Source organism: Populus alba, chromosome 17, assembly GCF_005239225.2.
Source record: "Populus alba chromosome 17, ASM523922v2, whole genome shotgun sequence".
Classification (NCBI taxonomy): Eukaryota; Viridiplantae; Streptophyta; class Magnoliopsida; order Malpighiales; family Salicaceae; genus Populus; species Populus alba.
In genome coordinates this window covers 10,013,738-10,030,410 of record NC_133300.1, presented here as the reverse complement: position 1 = coordinate 10,030,410, position 16,673 = coordinate 10,013,738, and the positions used below count along the sequence as shown (strand labels likewise).

Below are 16,673 nucleotides of genomic sequence, written 5' to 3'. Positions count from 1 at the left end.
AACAAAAAAAACATGTATATATTAGATTTTGAGCTGATTTTCTAGATCATATTATGTTTAATAATTATAATTTTGAATAAGAGATTACTGGGGTAATGTGATGAGAATTTATTTGTTATAAGGATTGAATTGATGATTGGAGTTTTTTTCATAAAATATTTATTTTTTAATAATATGTATATTAATTCTTTAAAGAAAATTAACGGATAAATTATTATAATTTAATTTAAACAACTGATTTCCAAGAAAAACTTTTCTTGAAAAACTTCTCAGGTATGGATGATTATTGAACTAATACGGTATTGTTTATCTTAAAATTTACTATCATGTTTTTTATGAAAAAATTCGAGAACATCATAATTCTCGTTCACTTTCTTATTGAATATTGTGGCAGAAATACCAGTGATGTTGGTTTTTACTAAATATCATCATCACAATTTTTTTTTTTGTTATTGATATCGACAACCATGATGCCCTCTAACATTTCAAGATGACTTAACCTATACACGAAGGAGATGATTCTAGATTGTTGTCGTGCAACATTACTGGTGGAGTTAATTTTTTTAATAAAAACTATTATAGATAATTAAAAATTTTGACAATTAAGTTAAATTTTGATTAATTTAATATCACAATAAAAAATGAGGTAACAACAAAAAATAAATAAATAAAAATATTACTCTAAAGAAAGCTGGGCTATCACATGAAATTAATGACCTAAACATGAGATATGTCAAGATTACGTGTCTATCATGTGTCCTATATCATGAGGTTAGGATAATTCGATATAAAACAAAATTAATGATAAATAGAAATGAAATTGTAAAATTAAGAGATAAATATAGATCAAGATATTTAATAGCATAACACAGGACATTTATCTAATTGTGTTTAATGAATTTATTTATTAAAATCATTATGTATTATAAAATAAATTTAATTTATATGAAATATATAAAAAAAAAATTAAAGATGTATCATATTAACTTCATGAAAAACTTAAAGACACTCAATGTAATTAAAAAAATAATTACGATTTATAAAAAAGGCTAAATAAGCTACAAACTAACATAAAGAGGGGTACTAATTTAAAAACAAACTTAAAAAATATTTTATAAAAAGATATAAAAAAAAGGTATTAGTTGATAAAAAACAAAAGAAAAGCATCAAAAAAGAAAAATCTCAGGCGCATAGGCCTTGAAGCCTAAGCCAGCACACCCAGGCCTACTATTTTTTTCAGGTCATCTATTCTATTTTTTTTTTCAAAAAAAAAAAGAATTGATAGATGACACGTTGCCTATTCTGATAGACGACGTGTTGTCTATTAGCCCCAAATCCAACAACTATTTTGATGCATGAAAATTTGGGTTTGTTGAAAAAAAAAAAAACTCGTTTTTCAACCACAAAACACCATTAAAACACAAAGAAACTAACCTATCAACCTAATGAACAAAAAAAAGGTCTAAGCCACTACAACAAATTGGAAAAAAATATTGCATCCTTGACCTAAATCTAGTTTTTTAGGTTATAATGAGGCTTAAAACAACTATTATAAGACTTTCCTCACCTTGTGAAACTTGTTGCCACCAATTTTAATATTTGTTTTGTGGTTGAGGTCATTGCTAACGAAGAGATCTCTCTCTCTTCCAGAATCTGACAACTCCTAACTCCCTTCCCATGAAAAAATTACTGAAAAAAAAAAGAAAAATAATTTTCGGTACCAAGATGTTTTTTTTTTTAAATTAAAGGGACACCTTATAACAAAAAATGATTTAGGGGGTAAAATATACTTTTCAAACAAATTTAAGACTTTATATATATATATTTAAATAAATAAATTTGGTTTGATTTAGTTAGTTTCGTATAAAATCAAAATTTATCCAGAAATTTTTTTTTTCTAATAGATTAATCTAATTTTTTTCTCGGTTTTTCTAATTTTTTTTTTTATTTTTTTTAGTTTAATTAGTTTTTTAGGTTTTTTACTGCCTCTGAATGGCACCAATATAATTACTTAAAAATATTTGGGTGAAACGTAAAAAGACCATCCTGAGATTTAAAATGAACTACTATACACACACACACACGCGCGTTCTTGAAGTCCCAATTTATTACCATTAAATGAAACATTTGGCTGATGCGAGTTTGCTAGTATTAATTTTAACTCTTTCATGCTTTAAAGCTTTTGAAATTTTTATATTGAAAAATCCAAACTCAAATTTGAGTTAAAATGTGGATTTTAACTAGATAAATGAGATTTTTGCGACGTAGAGTTTAATATTCTTTTAAAGCCACTGGTGCATAACATTATTAAAATATAAAAACAAAGTTCAAAATATTTTTATGAGACCCAATTTACTTTTCATAACATTATTTAAATAAAACAACTTTCATTGAATGTTTTTTATGTAAAGACTACTTAAAGACAATTCATAAATCCCAAAACTAGTAACTGGGGGCTAAAATTAAGGTTGTCATAAATGTTTTTATGACACGACACAGAACATATAATATAAACTCGAATCGTAAAATCATAAAATCATAAGTAAAAAATTTTAACTAAAAATCATAAAATCACAAGTAAAATATTTTAACTAAAATTGCAAGTAAAATATTTTAACTAAATTGCAAGATCTAGTCAAGTAGTAAATAATAATATATCACAATTAAAATAAAAATAAAATAAACAATACCAATGTCCAAACACCTTAAAATACATAATTCAAATAAAAATTCATTGAATTCTTATCAACATCTAAATAAAAATACTCGAAATGTCCAAACACCTTTCGAGTGCAAGTCAAATGATGCTTGAAACGGTAAATGCCTCCACTGATAATTTTCTGACAATACTTACATGAACTTTTCTTGAATTCTTATCAACATCTATACCATATTGCCATCCAACATCAAGTCTATTGCCACCGATAGTTTTTTTAGATGGGTATCCTGCAGTTCAAGAATCAATATATACAATTATGCATTAATAAAAATATTAGACAGAATAGGAACACAGAGAAATCAAGACAATATCATTTAGAAAACATCATGGTATATTTACCAATTGTTCCAACTAGGAAAGATACAACACACACATAAACAAAGTATTAAGGATATGAAAAATGCATATTGACCACCAAGTATAACTGGAATTGGCAACTCCTACATGGTATAAAACGTGAAACTTACCCACAATTCATCATGATCCCAGAAAAACAAACTGAAACTAACATAAGAAAATTGCAACAGATACTCTCTAGACCATTTTATAAAGCACAAAATTATATATTAGGTGCTCTTCAGAAGTCCCTCTGTGGGTACTATTTTCCTCTCCTTCCTACATGGAAAGTCTTGATCGTTTTGGAAAACAGAAATACTAGCCTTAAAAATCAATAGTCTAGTAAACAAAGTGAGGTCGATAACACGCCTACAACAACTGTGTGTATGAGATAGATGACTACACAAATATTCAGCAAATTTACCCCTAATTTATAATCAAATTAGGCAACAACAAGCACATATTTAATAAAAGAAGTATTTTTTCATTAAAAAAAAGAGTTTAGTTAATTAATAAAAGAAAGTTTTTTTAGCCATAGAAATCACAACCAAAAGAACCCATTAACAAAAGAAAACTCAAAACCCATTTTTGTGAGCAGCAAAGAAGAATTGAAACATGTGAAGAAGCAATCAAGCATGACATAACTGAAGATCAATAGTAAAACAGTAGCTGAGTAAGATGGGGAGAAAATGTTGACTAATTTTTTAAGTAGAAGCAAAAGAAACCAAGGGCTTTTCACAAGGAGCCAATGTTTATACTTGGTTGGCAAAGATCAAAACTCATAAACTCATAAAAAAACCAACATTAAAAATAGCAGAAACATGGGTGTCATGGGTTTGTAAAATGCTTGGTATAAACATGATGGAAGAAAAGAGACAGTGCTGAAGATAGGTCAACACATCCAAGTATAAAAACATGGGCAGAAATAGAGTCCTGCCTAAAGATGACTTTCAAAGAAGAGAAAACTAAACTGGTAGCTGAAAAAACAATCTAGAGCCATGAAAAAACAAATTGTTGGCCACTAGTGATTTTGGGGTTCTTGCAGATTTGGATTGGGGAAAAGGGGAAAGGGTAAAGCAAAAAAGGAGAATGGAGACGTTGACAAGGGAAAGGGTAAAGCAGAAGGGCAGTTCATAAGTTGTTTTTCATTTCAACAGAAATCGTGAAATCGAACCAATTTTCACGTTTTTTATGAGTTGACCTGATTTTATACGAGTTTGACTGATTTTACCAGTTTTCGAGTTTGCTATTATAGGCAAACTAGGTTATAGAAAGAACCAAATCTCAATTCCTATTATGATCATGTACTAGACATCTCAAAAGATTGCCTAAACTCTTAATTTGACCATCAGTTTGGAGGTGGTGGGCGCTAGAAAATTTCAACTTAGTTCTCATCATATGACAAAAGTGTCTTCCAAAAATAACTCATAAACCTAACATCACTACTCAAGACTATGGTTTGGGGAATGTCATACAACTTGACAATCTTGTGAAAATAGATTTTCGTAACTCTAAAAGCATTTGTGGTCTTAGTGCAAAGGATAAAATAGGCCATCTTAGAGAAGTGATGGACAACCATAAAGATAGAATCATTCTTCTTTGCAGTACATGAAAGCCCAAGCACATAGTTCATACTTCTTACCAAGAGCAAATGGGAATAGGCAAAAAAGTGTAAAGACTAGTGTTCTATTTTCTATGCTTAGCTAGTTGACATGTTCGATATTGACCTACCAACTTAGCTACATCTTTTTTTAAGCTAACCAAAAGAATTGAAGTTACACCTTTTCAATGGTTTTATTTCTTCCAAAGTGTCTTGAAAAACCTCCAACATAAATCCCCACATCAAAAAATCATGCATTGATGTCTCTAGGATACAAAGCTTATTATCTCAAAACAAATACCTTTCCTAGTGGTAATAACCATATACAACAGAGTTACTCTCATCTCTCATTGTCATTCTCTCAATGTCATGTATGTTTCTCCAAATTCTGGACAAGATTCATCCTTCTTTTTTAGTCTCTCAAATTCAATATCTTCAACACTCATTACGGATAACAGGGTTACGCGTATCAAGGCATCTACTGCCATATTTTCTGTTCCAGAATTATATTTCAATACAAATGAATAGGCTTACAAATACTCAAACCAATGATCATGCCTATGGTTGAGCTTCTTTTGAGAGTTGAGATTGCGAAGGGCCTAATGGTCACAGTAAAGAACAAACTCTTGTGATAGCAAATAATGATGCCAATAATGCAAGGTCTGAACTACCACATAAAGCTCTTTATTATAGGTTGAGTACTTTGATTTGGCCTCGTTAAGTTTCTCACCAAAGTAAGCTATAGGGTGGCGTTCCTAGCTATGTACTCCACTTATACCAACTCCTAAGGCATCACATTCTACTTCAAACACCTAGTAAAGTTGGGAAGCCAGATTACTAGGGTCTCCGTCATCTTTTTAACCTTCACAAATGTCTTACTATCTCTTTTACTCCATTAAAACTCATTATTTCAAACAATTTATGATAGAGACATGACAGAGTTAAATCCCTTAATGAAACGATAAAAAATAGTCACAAGCTTAAGAAAACTACAAACCACATGAATATTCTTAGGCTCAGGCCAATCTACAATTGCTTGGATTTTTTAGGGATCAACAAAGATTCCCTCACAGGACACCATAAACCTTAAGAAAACCACTTGATCCATGAAGAAAGAACATTTTTTTGACATTGACAAACTTTCTTATGATAGTACAAACTTGAATGAGGTGATCTAAATGCTTCATTGGTTTTGCTATAAATAAGGATATCATCAAAATACACCACTAAGAATTTTCTTATAAAAAGCCTAAGCACCTATGTCATTACCCTCATAAAAGTACTTGGTGCATGGGAAAAGCCAAAAAGCATGACTAATCACTCATATAATTTATCTTTAATCTTAAATTTAGTTTTCCATTAATCTCCTAGATGGCTTCTAATATGATGATACTCACTTTTTAGGTCAATCTTAGAGAAAATTTAGGCTTTGGTTATCACATCTAACATGGCATCCAATCGAGGAATGGAAAAACAATACTCAATTGTAAACTTGCTGATAACTTGACTATCCACAAACATTCTCCATGATTCATCTTTCTTAGGTGTTAAAATGGCATATACTGCATAAGAGAGGGAAGACGATTGGTTGTTATGATTGTCATGGTAGTGGCTGATTGGATAACATGTATAGGGTTTAGGGATGAATGGGTCTATGTTAGAAGATGAAGAATTTTTTTTTCCCAATCTAGATCAATTATTGATGATTCTACACAATTTCTAAGTTTTAGAAATAGTGTTGAATTTTGAGAATTTTCACAAGCCTTAAGAGAACGATTAATTGTAAAAACAATTAAAAGCCTATGCTCTAATACCAAAGTTGATATAAGACAATAATCTAAAAAAAGATAAAAGTAGAGAAAGAAAGAAAGAAGCCAGGAATTAAAAGTAGGGAAAGAAAAGCTAGGAAGAAGGAGAATTCATAGGAGGAATAGTCAAATAAAAAATTATCTTACAAAAACAAAAAATATAGCATAACCCTAAAACATCACTATTAAGCTCAGTCCATCAATTAAAATTGTCTAACACAAATAACACAAATAAAACAAAAACAATGAAATCGACCTAAATGGGCTTAATCTCCTAACCAAAAAGTAAAATTGAGTTTGCGATCAAATTCTGCAAATAGTACGTCATTAAGTGATCTCCGTCTAATTTATGTAGTGTCATTGAATAATGTTAAACACTAATTTTTTGAATAAAAACAATTAAAAATAAAAAATAATTTTTTTTATTTTATTGGTCGGATCCGGTTCAATGCATTTGGCTTTGAACCAAACCGGGTCTGACTGGAACAATGGAGGGTGACTCCATTGTTCACGTGAACTGTGAAGAGTGCATCACTCTCCACATAAGCAGTTCAGCATTGCTTTCTCTTGCCATGCGTTACAAGTGAATAGTGGAGAGTGATGCACTCTATACAGAAGCAGCTGAGCACTGCTTTCTCTCGCCTTGCGTTACAAACGTAGATTTCAATGGGCTCCATGAGCAGTAAACTGTGTTTTTTTCATTACCAAACATATTGCTCCTGCGTTTTAAGCAAAACGCAGAAGCAACATCCTAAACAAATGGTATCTAAAATAAACTAGATGAAGTGGTATTTCTAGTATGTAAAATTATGCTAAACTGTTGATTGAATGATGAGCTTGATGAGAGAAAAATCTGATAGAAGTCCAATGAGCCTTCTGTATTAAAAAAAAGAATCTTGTCTGGTTGTTGGTTTGAGATTCTAACTGATCATATGGGATTTAATGAACTAGATGGTAAAATGTTGGATTATACGCACCAGTTTTCCATTGTATGTGATTGGAGCATAAGAAGAATTACTCTTCTAAGCTGCCTGTGTAGGTGTAAAACAAGGATAATCGTTGACAAGAACATGCTAACTTAAGTGTTTTTAATTTGAAAGTTTTACGGGGAAAGCTCCGAAACTGATATAAAAGTGGAAGCTCTAATACTGCTTATTAACCTCTACCTCCCTCGAAACTAGTGGTAGAATACAGTGCACTGCAAGAATAGGGAACTCAAAACGGTGCAAAGTGGGCATTATTTAAACTAATACACCTTTATATATTTCATATGGAACGATATTTTAAGGGAAACCCATTTCGTTATATAACACTTTATATAAAATTGTGTCCGCATAACAGTAGAGTCAATGCATGAAAAATCCGAGGGATATGTCAAAATAGGTGGGTTTAACTCAACTTTAGACCCTGTTTGTTTATGCATTTTAAAAACGTTTTTTTTTTAAAAAAATTGAAAATTTTGTTATTTTTTTCGTGCTTGAAATTAATGTTTTTTGCGTGTTTTTAGATTATTTTGATGCGCTGATGTCAAAAATAATTTTTTAAAAATAAAAAATATTATTAATTCCATGTCACGACATGATTTGATTTATTATTGTGTCACAGGCTTCCTAGCTCAAATACATTTTTAACGGGTCTTTTAAGGACCAATAAAGCTAGCCCCACTCATATGGCAAGCTTTTATGAACTCATTTCATTCATACCCATTTCCAACACAAGTTCACCTGCTAAGTTTCCCACTATGAGGTTGGTTTTCACACAATAAAACACATGATAATTGACACGGCTAAAAGATTGATGTCTTCTCCCAAGTGCAGGAGTGTCAAAGTAATAAATAACCCGGCAAGACCGGGGTCGAACCACATGGAGGTTAATTATATAAGTTATAGACAACAATAATACAACAACAATAAAGAAGAAGAAGAAGAAGAAGAAGTTAATGAGAACTTTGAGATGGAAGATTAATGTAAGGATTAAACAATGATAAAAACAAATGTCAAGGTTAGAGGATCCACTAATGGTATTTCAAACAAGTATAGTATAAACTCTTATTATTCAACTAGAAACCACACACAAAGGAGGTTCCAATCGGATGAGTTGTCATTAATAGCTCATTATAAATTGTTAACATGATCATATTAATTATCTTATTTAAGTAACACCAAACTTTTAAATATTATCAGGAATTCATGATGCTAACTTATGTTAACAACAAATCAAGTTCCTTTTATAGCACAGGTGTAGGTAATACCATATAGTTGGGCTATGAGAGTGCCAAGCATTTATTGTACCAAGTGTTATACAACACAAATCTAGATTAATCATTTAACAAGCAAGGTATTAAGAATTAGTAAGATAAAAAGATAAGACATGTTAATATTAAACATTAAGGTCCATATTGAGTTTACACTATACTTATTCTTACACCATTAATGTAACCTTTTCACCTTGACATAATAAACTTAGCTAAACATAATGAAAGAGAGAAACATAAATAAAAAAAATAAGATACAAGTTAACTAAAGTAAAGGAAAGGAAATGAAAAGCATAAACAAGATATTAATGAAAGCAAAACTTAAGAATTACAAAAAAAATATAAAGAGAGAAATAAAGAGCATGATCTTGATCTGAATAACCAAGATGCCTAAATGCATGAAAAATACCTCCTTTTATAGGCCAAAATTTGGAACTATTGATTTGATGACTAATTATTGAGTGGGTGACCAACTCTTGACTTGGTGAAAATCCTTATCTTCTTGTCTGAATAAAACGTTATTGCTAGCATTAGAACTGGAACCAACTATACACATGAAAGTTATGGGAAATTGTCTTATCTTTCCATGAAAAAAAATTGAGGTCATTTGGACTTCTAGAACTCGAGATATGGGTTGAACACTGAATAGTGTTTGGGCTGCAGGACAGATTCGGACTTCTCTATTGTTGCTATAATTTGGACTTGAAAATGGCCTTTTTAAATCTTGGACTCCACATGAAAGTTGTAGGCCTATGTCTTATCGAATCTTTCCAAAAAATTGAGGTCATTTGGATATCTAGAACTCGAGATATGACCCAATTACCGAGTAGTGTTCCAATTTGGACTGCACTAACATCTTTTTTCTAAGTTTGGCCCTCTCTTTGTCCTTTCAATTTCAATACTTAAACTAATCAATTAATCCTTTTATTTATGTGAGAGGCTGCATTTAAGATGAACATTTACCATAAATTAAAGGTATCTTATATTATTAGGTATGTTATTATAAAAACATGCTTTAGTTAAGAAGTTATTGATACTTCAAGTGCAAAATGATGATTTAAAACCTTGATAAAAAAATACACTTTTAAGTAGTAATCACACACCCCAACCAGCTTATTACTAGTCTATAGTAATCAAAGCGTTAAAATAGAAAAACAATTTGCAAATTTCATAAAGCAAGGCATTCATCATTCAACTTTCATTAATCTATCTAGATAAACAAACTCTCATTAAATTCATATATCTGCTCTATACCTCTTAAACAAGATATTAATAAACCTTTTTTTTGTGCTTAAAATATCAATATATAGTTATGGGGCTTTACTTGAAAGAAAACAAAATTTTTCTTCTAATGTTTAAGGTTAACTTCCTTGGGTTAGGATTATTATCATTTTCTTCTCTCTTTTTTTTTTAAATATATATACATATAACTTAAAACACAATGCATCTTTAACCCATGTAACGAGCTTTCGACTAATGACTCCCAGACCAGTTCATTAGGTGTTAAGACACTCCTACAAGCTTAGTAACTCGGGTTGTAGATACTGATATGTAGATAGTGCAATGTTTGATTCCCTTAAGCTTTTCTCCTTAACCCATATAAATTCATTTTATTCTCTTGGCAATGGTTGTGACTAAATGTCCTTGATGGGGAGAAAATATACCTTCGATGATATTAAAGGGGTCTTGCTGAGCTCAAAGCATTCTGGTGGCAAATACCTAAAATTACAAAATAAGAAAACAAAATCAGAATTTTGCCCATATAGCTAAACTAGAGAAGATTTATCAAGAGAGTATGAGATAATTGTCTAGAACTTACTGCAAGTGCATTTACAACATCCAAAATAACAGATAACGAACTTCAGTGTTACTGGCCAATAAGTTTCAGCTCCCTGAGATGTAAGTTCTACTCCCTAAGATCCAACGTCTTCCTCCACTATCTTGCTAAGACTAAAATTAGTAAATTTTATGATACCGAATCCATCAAAAAGAACATTCCTAAAATCACAGATGACAAACTTCAATGTTACTTGCGAATAAGTTCCAGCTCCTTGAGATGCAAGTTCCATTCCTTGGGATCCAACGTCTTCCTCCATTATCTCGTTAAGACCAAAATCAATAACTTTTGCGATACCGAATCCATCAAAAAGAACATTCCCAGGCTTCAGATTATAATGGATAATCTTCTGTGCTCTTTTATTCAAGTATACAAGGTCTTGAAGTATATGGAACCTTTTGACACAAATACTGTATGTTTTGGTGGCCTAAAGCTTCCCCAACAATAACTTTCTCTCTCTAACCGAGATCTGGCGACTGAAAAAATTATGTTACCAAGATGTATTTCTTAAAAAAAATAATGGGACTAGCCAACTTAGACACAAACCATACCATATGTCAATGGACAATTAGGCAAGTAATGCTCTCTTCCTCAAAGCATGGATACTTGAGATCTAATTGTTCATTGCCACCTCCATAAATGCTTAGATAACTACTGCACTGCTATGAACACACTTGATTTTGATGTAGAATGTCTTGTGAATATGTTTTCATGTATTTATAATAAATACATTTCTTGATATTATTTTGGTGAACTTCCATGACTGAAATATAATCAAGTGGCTTTGCTGCTGCTAAATATATAGCAACATATTGTCCACATGTTCTTTTATTCAACATATTGTTGCTCTAATAATTAAGAACTGGAAAACATTTGAAAATTGAGTAATGTGAGAGACAAGCAGCTAAAAAGGAAAATCTAGTGTTTTTACACCTGGAATCTTCTCACATTTCACCATCCCAGAGTTCATCAAATGTCCTGTATGCACCATAACTCCCATGTACAAAAGTAGTTCCTGTAACAAGCCTCTCCTGCATGTTTAAATTATAAGGTCAGTCATTTTGAAGGAAGTACATTACTTTTTATAGCTCATGAATGATTTAGTTGCTTGAAATTACTTGATAAATTCAGAGAGCCAATATGTGACCCTAAGATTCATCAAGTAGGTAAAACATGAGCCTAAGTGCATTAATGCAACAGAACACTTGCATGACCGAACCCATAAAATCTTGCAGGCTGATTCAAGCAAATTTTTATATAACCATAGTAAACTATTACTTACTTAGAACTACAATTATCAGATATATAGTAGGTGTAGTGCAGCTCGAGATAAAAAAATATATATTAGGTAGAGCAAGTGCACATAAACATGCACAGACATAAAATATTGAGAGAGAACCTTGTCACTTGCCTGCTCAATTTCAGAAAGCTTGGAAAATAAGTCTCTAGGAATAGACTAGTAAAAAATGTCAATGTTTTCCATGATTCTTGCCTCATTTATGCTTTTAGGTAGCACACTGTATCCCATTTGTAGTCCCCAATGAAAAGTCACTTGTGCTGGAGATTTGCCTAATTTCTCAACAATCATTTTAAGAATTAGATTCTTGAGAACCTTAGTCTTAATCTTCTATGAACCGGTGGAACCTAATGGTGCATACCCCTGAAGAAAGCAGGTGGGAAAAGGAAACAAAGGAAGACAAATTACCATCATAGTAATTAATAATTTGACTTTTTTTCCCTGTAAAATGAATATATTTATTGCATTAGGAAAGGAAGATTTATAAACAAACTAGGAGAGAGATCAATATTGCAAAATCAGTAGCTCTTGACAAGATATTTCAAAAGATAGACTGCGCTACCTAAGATTCAAACAAGAAATGTAGCTACCAAACAAACATAACCGAAGGAATCCTTCACAGGCATCCAGAAAGGATAAAACCACTTGCAGTGAAGGACAAAAGCAAATTATCAACAATGTGGTAGGCAATCCACATCAATGATCAACAAATACAGAGAGATAACCATATATCACTATAAAAAAATGCATTACTATACTCTATAGAGAATATAAGAAAACCTCAAACAATAAACACCATCATTTGGACAGCACAGAAAGCAGAAGCTAGACCAATGCTCCTAAATCTTGTTGTTTGGTGTAATAGTTCCAAGCCATTGTGGGCGGCGGCGACAACAATAGAAAATAATAATGCAACAATAATAATCCAGCACTTTAAAGAAGAAAAGAAGTTTAACTCAAAATGAATAACAAAGAGAGTGTTGAATCCATGAATATGTTAGAAAATCCTTCATCTATTCATATGTCTTTGTGAGAATTTGGATAGCAAAGTGAAATCCGAAAAACTTTAACAACAAAATCAATCTGTTGTTGCAAAGGATCAGGAGAAAATTATTAAAAAGTGATACATGATAAGGTACCATTATCGTAATATGAGACTTTTTCAAAGATCCACGAGAAGACTACTACTCCAGTGGTCCTATTTTATACTCACAGATAAGTAAACTCTTTCGGATTTGTTGCTACCTAATTTTTTACCCACGTTTTGATAATTTTTTTAAAAATAAAAATAAAAAAATAATAAGGGTTTATGTGTGGCGATAACATAAAGCATCAGGGCTAATATTAAGGAAGCAATATATCAAGGAGATAATTATTGAATCATATATAATTACTGCAATATAAAATATCATAGATATATGATTTGATTAGTGCTGGTTATGAAAAATAATCACTGCAATATAAAATACCATATATATAGGATTTGTTGGTGCTGGTTATAAAAGACAATCTCTGCAATAATTATTGCAATACTTCTTTCAATAACACATTTAGAGATTTTCTATATAAATGAACCTCCAACCACATGCACACAGGGATAAAAATATTCAAAAGGGGGCAATTTTTTAGAAAAGGGGAGCCAAACAAAGAAAAAACCCTAAAGATAAAAAAAACCTAAACCCATTTCTCTTCCTTAGCCACAACCCCTCCTCTCTTAAAAAATATTAAAAAAAAAAACAACCACCGCCCATTCCCCCACCTTCTTCTTCTCTCCCAGCCTCCAACAGCCATCACCAGACCTTCCCTCTTTGTGGCTCAGCTCCACAAACCACCTCCTGGCCGTTTCTTCCCCTTCACCTGAACACCTCACTCTCCCTTTCATCTTCCCCGCTTACTGCCCCTGCACTCTCCTTTCTCTACCGCCAGCCAAACAGACCAAGAGCTAAACCCCAAGCCTCCAGCAGCCACCGCTTCCCCGACCTCCTCTCGTTTCTCTCCCAAACCAACACAAACCTTCAGCCCCTCACCTGCCTCTTTTCCCCCGATTTTTTCCATCAGCTCCTCCTCCTAGCAGTGGTGTCCCCGCTAACTCGACAGACCCGGCAACCCATCTTCTCCTGAGCCGCCACAGCCCCTCAGCCACGATCTCCCTCTCCCCCTTACAGGCGCTGACCCATTCGGCCATCACAGAAACCAGTGGAGGTGATCCACAATTCTTCACGCTTCACTACACTATCATCAAATAGCCTCTTCAATGCACAACCAACCTGAACAACCATCAACTAATTCTCAAGATAGATTAATCTTTTGTTTTTTTTTTTTTTTCTTATCACCACTAAACTGGAACACAAGGATGAATTACTTCACGTATCAGCAAGTTTATATCACTCGCTAGCATTAATGGAGGTTTGACCTTGCCTGCTCAAGCCAAATGTTTCGGTGACAGAAGGCCAAACATCATGAAGGGAATTAACAGGTGGATAAAGCACAAAGAATTACATGAATATGCTTGATGCAGAGAGCAATAAAAACAACAAAATGGCTGACCATTTCATCTTTCAAGACTTAAAAAGGTATTTCAATATTTATGCAACACCATTGTCAAGCGCAGTGAGTTGACACAATCTATTTTGTGATTTGTACCTTGTAAGCATTAGACGATCAACTATCTAATCCCATACGTTATATAGCAGCAGAGCAATGACCACTTACATTGCTCAAATGAAGGAGGAATAAACAATTATGGGAAACATCACCTCTATCTCGTTGCAGTAAAGTTGTGCATAGTCAATGTGTATATAACCCACCTGTATCACAATTATTTCACACGCAAACCACTATAAGCATTAGTTGAAAAATTAGTTGTTATCTATTCAACACAAAAACCTTACGAAAATCACTCCAAAGATATTGATAGGCATTAAAAGTGACAGCATCACCAACCACACCAGGGGCAGCCCTCCATGTTCCTAATCCAATTGAAGGGATTCTTGCAATCTACCATGTGTGCCCGGGAACAATGTTTTTTTTCATTTTAGTCATTGAACTTCTATTTGTTTTAATACATAACTTCATTTTCTTCACTTTTAATCCTTAGTTGATGGAGGAGAGAAAATCATTGAAAATTTTTTAGAAGAGAGAGAAAGTGTTGAGTTCATCACATTTCAGTAATAAAAAAAATAATATTTATATGAATATGTTTGTCTTCTCAAGAGGGGTTTAATAAAGTTGTTTTTTTCCCTCATTGAACATGCTAGAAAAAAATAGATTTAGTTCATTTGGTTTAATGTTTATCTTATGAAATGACTTGGGGTTCGTAATTGATTTATCAAGATTTTTATGGGTTTTTTTTTATGTGTTTTCAAGTGAAAACAAGCAAAAAAAAAAAAAAAAAAGTTTTTGGAGTTTGAAAGTTTTGCACTGATTTTTCAGTCACTAAAGGTCATCAAAAAATTTACCAACATGCAACTTGTCACATGATTATTTAAAAAAAAAATCCTAGAGAAAATAGAGAAAAAAATGCCTAGTCTTTTGAGGTTGGACGTATTGGCTGGCTTGTTAAGCACATCAATATTTGCCTCTTTAATTCATTTATTTTTATATATTTTTTCGGGTTTTTTTTTGCATTGTTTTTTCCTATTTTAATATTGATTAATGCCCTTTCTTTTTTAAAAAACAAGTGTTTTTTTATTTAGCTTTTTTTTAAATAGTGATTAATCTATTTATATTTTTTATAACGCTTTCAAGATATAAGTTATATATATATATATATATATATATATATATATATATATATATATATATATCAATTAATTGCATTTGAATTATCTTTTTATAGAAATAAGTCTTTAATTATTAGCAATAACAATTACTCTCTAAAAAGAAACAAATAAAAACATATAAAAGAAAAGAAAAATCAATATAAAATGTTTGCATTTGCATCTATTTTGTACTTCAATTTCAAATATTAAGTTATGGTTTTAGTATTCAATTAGTGTTACCATAAACATCTTTTCATTTCTCAATTGAAAAAATTATAATGTAGTCATCTTCTTCTCTTGCGTTAACTTAAAAACTCACTTGTGCTACCCACAACGTAGCTCAGGTATAAGGCTACTACATCTTAAAAATAAAATTAAATCCACTCCAAGTTAAATGGATCTTGATATTAAATTTTATTTCTAAAATATAGGTATTTGAGGTTCAAACATTGAATTTTAGTTTTCACTCTATTCTCTTTTTGTCATCTTTACCTTCCTTTTTTTCCTTTTTCATAATTTTTACATTGCTACTCATTCTTTTTCTTTTTTTTCTTTACCATAAGTAATGAGATAAAAGACACATCAACACCCATACATAAAGTAAGAATGGGCATTCAAATAGAAAACAATAAAAAAGTTTATATCTTATATTAAAATAAAATTGGGTACTAAATATATAATTTTCTCCTGCCAAACTAATACATTTAGTTATTATCGTTTTAAAAACTTTTAAAGCATTTAACTCAATCCTACAAAATTTTTATCTATATATATATATATATGAAATAGAATATTCTAAATTAAATAGGTTAATTATATGAATGAAATAAAGAGTCCCATATTTTTCCCAAAAGTGAAAAAGGAAACCCTAAATGGAACTAATTAGTCTTAATATTTTTTATATAAAGGTAAATTGTATAAAAATAAAAAAATTATACAAAATACGAGAAGCATGCACCAAGAAGTATATAGTTTTGTTACTTGAATCAAAGACCTTAAGGTAAAATAAAAACAAATCAAAAGCTAAAGAAGAAGCTCAAAAATTAGAAAAACAAAAGTCT

General features: G+C 31.4%; 1 pseudogene; it reads right to left on the bottom strand.

Moving 5' to 3' along the window:
• Window positions 1-9,099: 9,099 nt before the first annotated feature.
• LOC118058312 (NADPH-dependent aldo-keto reductase, chloroplastic-like) overlaps window positions 9,100-16,673 on the bottom strand; it is a 55,648-nt pseudogene continuing 48,074 nt past the window's right edge.